Genomic DNA, 6269 nt, shown 5'->3' with positions numbered 1-6269 from the left:
GGGCCGGCTGCTCCCAGCGCACGTCTCCCCACCCACGGCCTCGCGCATCGCTCGCCCTTCTCTATCTGCGGCAAAGCCTGCATCGCGTCCACGGCCAATTTTTGGCCGGCTGACAAGATCAGTACGTAGAAGCTTTCGCAGAAATTGCCGCCGTCGTGGAATCGGCGGTGCTATGGCAGCCCTGCTGTCGAAATAGACGAGGATACGAGGTAGTCGTATCCTCCGTGTGACCAAAGGAGCTGGCCGAGCGGAAGTCCGCCTGCGGTGACGTCACGATCTCCCTCGGATTTCTCCGCTGAAAGGCTCCGTCGTGTGAATACCGCTTGAACTCCAAAACCCAAATTTCAGACGCCGCCCTTGGGCTCTGTGGATCTTTACGGTTCCTAAAATTTGTACAAAACTAGTTTTCCGTCAAGGGGCTGCCAAAGTTCAGAAGCATATGCTATAATCGAGAGAGAATGATGGGAACCTGCAAATAGATTTACCTTAAAATTTTTGTACTTTCTCTCACTCGGCTTGTCAGTCCCAGACATACGCTGCAATTTTGCGGCATACATTTCTTTTGAGCCTGTGATGTGAAATTTATTCTCACTTCATTGGAACCAACGTGATGTTGCTAGGAATAACCAGCTGGTGCTCCCAATGGTATTGCGTAAGCAAAGGAACGGACTGTCAGCAGGAGCAGAAAACTTAATGTCTTGTTTTCATGTGGGATCTTCTGTCTTGCCTCCTACGTACGTCGTAAACCCTCCGCATTTCGTTATAGCATGCAAAACTGAATACCCTCTGTACAGGCATCAGATCGGGTCAGTCGTCCATGATGATTCGCATCTGTTTGTGTCACAGTTGTTAGGATGCAGACTATATGCCCGTGACGTACCACGTATTTGTCGTCATTCGTGATCATTCATTGCGGAGCATCTTCTCCAGTGGCTAAAGATGTCCGATTTGGTTTACCTGCATTGCCTAACAGGGCGGAAAAAAAGGGGGCTAAATGGAGCGTAGAAGTTCTAGTTCTGCAGTTATACGTGTTTTTGGACTCATCTTACAATGCATACTACAAGCGCGCAAGGGCGTGGTGCCAATGGAGCAAAATAAGGATAAAAGAAAATTTTTCTTCTTTCCTTTCTGCTTCCTCGCGGTGGCTAGATAACTGAACCACATCCAAGCTATGAGGCAGCCAATTTGGGAAAAAGTAAAAAATCACTTCTGACTCACTTTGGTGCAGGGTATCACGTGGTGCCATTGTGACAATAAACCTCTCTTTGCAGGCGCTTGTGGAGCTCTCCGTCGAGTGGGCCCTACCACTCTGGTTCCGGCTCGAGCTCTCACCCCCCACTCAGCTCCACCGTCGTCGCGTAGTCCGCATTCTTCCGTCGCCTATGCCACCACTCTGGCACGCCTTCCACCAGGACCTGCTGTCCGACGCAGGTGCTTACGACTCCTACTTGTGGCAATTCAACGCCTCTATTCTCCGTATGCGAGAGCCATCCCAGCAGTACTACAGATTCCTGGCCGAAAGAAGCGCAGACGTTCAACGTAACATCTTCGAAACCCTAAAAAACGCCACAGCAGTGGCAGTGCCGTTTCTTGTCCCATTGAGAAACTTGACTTCTTTCGTGCGAGGTTTGACGGTGGCCAACTGGTTGACGATTCTCCAGTCTGCGTATGCCGTCACTCCCAATGTCTCTGAACAGGACTTCGTCCTTTTAGCCAACGAGCGTTTCCTGGCGGCGATGAACAGGATATTTGCCACTCACTCACCGAGGGATCTCTTCTACCACACGACTTGGTGGTTCCTGCAAGCTCTGGGTCCATTCGCGAGCGATAAGGTATTCAGCTTCCTAAACAGCCACTCCGGGCGCAGGCTTTTCTTGCGGACTATGTGCGTTGCCCACTCGGAGAGCATATATTACGACTCGCTGGCAGCAATTAACAAAGCCAAGTTCACCGAACAGCAGCGGCTTGCAATCAGTATTCACCTACGGAACGTTCGGAAGGTCGCAGTTGAGAAAATGAGTCCTCTTGAGAAAAAAAGCAACGCCTCAAGAGACGCCTTGTCTGTCACGCGTGAGAAAACCAGTGATTTCATCTGGCCTCAGAAAGATCTAGAATTAGGTTCCCTCCGCATGACCAACGCCAGCACTGTAGACTTCTTCAACGAGTGGGTGGAGAGTAGACGCCCCCTCCACGACCACAGCAACGCCAGCGAGTCACTTGGTGACACCTCCAAGATTTTTCGGCTTGACGCCAGACACGTGACATCGTACGACCCTCTATCGCACGTCATCTCTGTGTCGGTCGCCGCCCTCGATTCGCCTCTCTTCTACTTGGAAGGCACCAGCGCCATGACCTATGGAGGTTTGGGGTTCATCTACGCCTCTGCAGTACTAAAAGCACTCGACACCGCAATGCTCATTGGAGGCGGCGATGGCGTCTTTGCGACCGAAGACACAACCTCACGCGGAGGCTTACGGAATTTGTTACCATGCGTACACACCGACCTGGCCTTTCCTGAGCTTCCAGCGCTGCGCGTAGCGTACGAAGCGTACGCACGCTTTCGCAATGCTACCACGGACCTTCCTTTGAAAGGACTGGCTAACTACAGTGCCGAGCAAATTTTTTTCCTCACGTTCTGTCACAGCACCTGCGAGTTCCGTGAATCCGGTTCTCCAGAGTCGCCGCGCTGCAACGAGGCGGTTACGAACTTCGAACCCTTCGAGAAGGCGTTCAACTGCCACTCTGATTCGAAGATCAGCAATTCCACTAACTGCAGCCCTAACTTTTGACCGTATCGTGGGGTAAAGATCCAGACGTTCAAACAAATTTATTCCAATTAGTTTTCTTTGAATGTGTGCATGGGGGTCACAGCCGTCGTGCCGTATTATTATGAGTGCTACAGTTTTATGCCTTTATATTGTTGTGTTACGGGCTTCGTTTTTGATGCTCATTCTCGTGCGTGCCTTGCAATGTGAATATCCAATATATATGGACGAAGAAATCCAATTGATGCTGTGATCTTGGTATCAAGTAAACCTCCTCCCTTCATCATCATCATCATCATCATCATCATCATCATCGTCGTCGTCGTCGTCGTCGTCGTCACTAGCGTATCCACGCCCACTGCAAGGCAAGGGTCTTTCCCATTAATATCCAATTATCCCAGTCCTGTGCTAACTGCGAACACTTTATCCCCGCAAACTCCTTCATCTCACGTGCCATTCTAACTTTCTGCCGCCCTCTGCCACGCTTGCCTTCTCTAGGGATCCACTCTGTTACCCTTAATGCCCAACGGTTATCTTGCCTTCGGATTACACGCCCTGCCCACGTCCATTTCTCCTTAATTTCTACGAATATGCCCACAATACGTCCACCCTTATTTATATGTACAATTGGAGTGCACGTTGCTAACAACCTCTAGATGCGCAGATATCTCCACCGGGGACGGGGAGAGGTGAATTTAAAGCAGTTAGCCTCTCAACCAAGTCAAGTTTCAAGGTGGGTTTCCTTGCAGACTAGATGTCAGATCCGGAGGGAGTTGAGGTGTTTGTGAGGAACTTGTTCGTTCGAATCCCGTCGGCAGCAGCCGCTTTTCTCATGGAGGCGAAAAGCAAAAACGCCCGTGTGTGCGAGATTTCGGCTCACGTTAAAGATCCCCAGGTGGTCAAAATTAATCCGGAGTCCTGCACTACGGCGGGCCTCATCGCCTGCGTTGCGTCGGCGCGTTAACCACTACAATAAATCAATAAATCAAATCGAATTTGTTCAGGAAACTCTCTTGCGTTCTGGTTATGGTAGGTAGGAGGTGAGTTGGCCTGGAGGTGCGAGGGCATTGAGGCGAAGCTGTTCAGCCGCTTGCAGTTTCGTAGTCCTATTGCGTTAGCAAGGCTGGGGTCATTGCAAAATTTCTGGGACGTGAGTGCCGACGTGCCAGCGGTCGGGAATCTGAAGCATTACAACGGCGTGCATGCACGCCAAGCCTGCCGTCGTTCGCCATAACGAAAACACGGTGACAGCTGCCAACCATGACACAATTAAAATTGGTTTTGATAACTTATTTTGTTACAGCGTCCGTGGTTATGGGGAGGGGGAAATGTGGGCTGTTCGTAACGTGCACGCAGATATATCGCAATGGATGTGTGCCTTAAAATAGCGCTTCACTGCAAGCCTAGCTACGCTGCGGTGAAAGTAGCGGCACACTGATTACTGAGGGAGTGGCATTCTGTTTCGAAGTCAGTGGAGGGCGTCCACTTCCGGTGCGATGTAGAAATTCAATTAAACGTAGAAATGTAGACATTTATTTAAGCGTGGCGACAGGCTGTTCTTCGCACCTAAGTTGATGTAAAGGTTACTAATCCACCCTTATTACGTTAACAATGCATGAATTGATCTTATGAAGCCTTTTTGTAATAACTTCAGGGAAATAAAAAGAAATATCAGAAGCTCCTCCGTCTAATGCCGACGATTGTTGGTACGCAAAGCTTTCTTGCACGACGAGAAGATCAAACGTCCAAGTGACAAAATCAAAGCCGCTGAAATCAAAGCCAAGGCGCCAACGATCACAGTGCAAGCCGCCTGCGAGTCCAAATCCAGACTGCGATGACAGGAAGTGTATCCCTCACAAGAAACCTGAGCGCCCCCGCCGTCGTCGTTCAAAAATCCGAACTGCCAAAGCCCGAAGCCGACGTTTAATTCATCCAAAGTCCCAAACCAACGCGCGAGCAATGACTCCCTCCCCCCCCCCCCCCCCCACCCTCAAAATAAAAAAAAAAGACGCAGAGCGGGCCGAATGCTTTGATGGTGCAATAGAATAGTGTGGTGTAGTGGCGCCCTCTAGTGGAGCGCCCGCTCACTGTGGGCGCTTGGTTGTGTTAATTGTAACTAGATGTCGTTGCTGTGGTCGCACGTGACGGGTCACGTGCGTATGCGTCTAGGTGTCGTCTTGTCGAACAATAAACGTTCTCTTTGGGCTCTGGTCTTGGTGCGAGCAGGCCGCACTCTTTCGTCTTGGGCTTGTGCGTGGGCCCGGCGCGCTGAGCCTTCGCTCCCGTCGCCGCCGAGGCCGCTCGCCGTCGCCCACGACACAACATCTTTTTGGCGACGAGGATGGGATGCTTTTCTTCTGCTGCGACGACATCGTCGACGGGTCCGGCAGAATGAAAACGTGAGTGCGTTTGACCTCGCTCGAGTGTGACTGTCCGGCGCGTCTGGCGTCGCGAGGCCTAACGTTCTTTGTGCTGACGCTTGTCGAACCGTCGTTTAGGCCTCGCACTACTTCGTTCTTCTGCTTCTGCTCCTGCGTCTCTCTCCTTCCTGCTTGGCAGCATGGGCCTCTTCGATAACCTGCCCGTTTTCCTCGAATTGCCGGGGCCGCCTCCGATTCCGTGGCATAACTGGAAAAAATTGTTTCAGGCCCATCTCGAGGCGGCTGGCGGCAGCGACTGGAGTGACGGACGACGCGCGTCGGCGCTCGTCAGTGTTTTGGGTAGGGAGGGGCAACGAAGGTATTTTGCTGAGGCGGAGCAGGACGAAGCAAGGAGGGACGCCGCCAGTAACGTGACCGACGCTAATGTAACCAGCCCTATCGTGACCGACTCCGCGACCGACTGTAGTGTAACCGCATCCTCGGCTCCGGCCATTTCGAAATTCGACCAACTTTTGGAGCAGTTGGACCGGCTCTTCGCTGCGTCCACAAATACGCTTGTTGAACGACATGAGTTCACAAGCCGTCGTCAATTTCGGGGGGAAAGTTTTTTAGAATACGTGACCGCTCTAAAGGAGAAAGCCGTACGTTGCAAGTTCGGGCTGACGTACGCGGAGCGCGTCCGAGATCAAATCATACATGGAACGTCTAACCCCCAGGTTAGAGAAAAGCTGCTCGCACATGGCGAAAGGTTGTCTTTGGAGAAAGCTGAAGAGATTGGTCGGAGTTTTGAATCTTTGTCGTTGGCGAACCAAGCCTTCGGTTCGCATCATCAAGTACAAGCAGTAGGTCGACGAGGAGAAGGTGGCGTCGCGGAAGATGACAGTCGGGGAAGCCGCCGCGCTCAAGATGGCGGCGTGGAGAATCAAGATGGCTTGGGCCGCCGGGGAGGCCGGCGCGCTCAAGATGGCGGCACAGGAATTCAAGATGGCCTGGCCAGCCGGGGAGGCCGTGACGTCATTCCACCGGGTTCGGGAAGGCAAGATGGTGGCCTCCAAGATGGACGTTTCCATCCGCAGTCAGCTGTAGAGTTCCGCGGTACAGTTCAGCAGAAGTTTGCAGGCAA

Source organism: Haemaphysalis longicornis, unplaced genomic scaffold (genome assembly GCF_048455015.1).
Source record: "Haemaphysalis longicornis isolate Haplotype H1 unplaced genomic scaffold, Haemaphysalis longicornis Haplotype H1 scaffold_18, whole genome shotgun sequence".
Classification (NCBI taxonomy): domain Eukaryota; kingdom Metazoa; phylum Arthropoda; class Arachnida; order Ixodida; family Ixodidae; genus Haemaphysalis; species Haemaphysalis longicornis.
Note: the sequence above shows the minus strand (reverse complement) of the source record.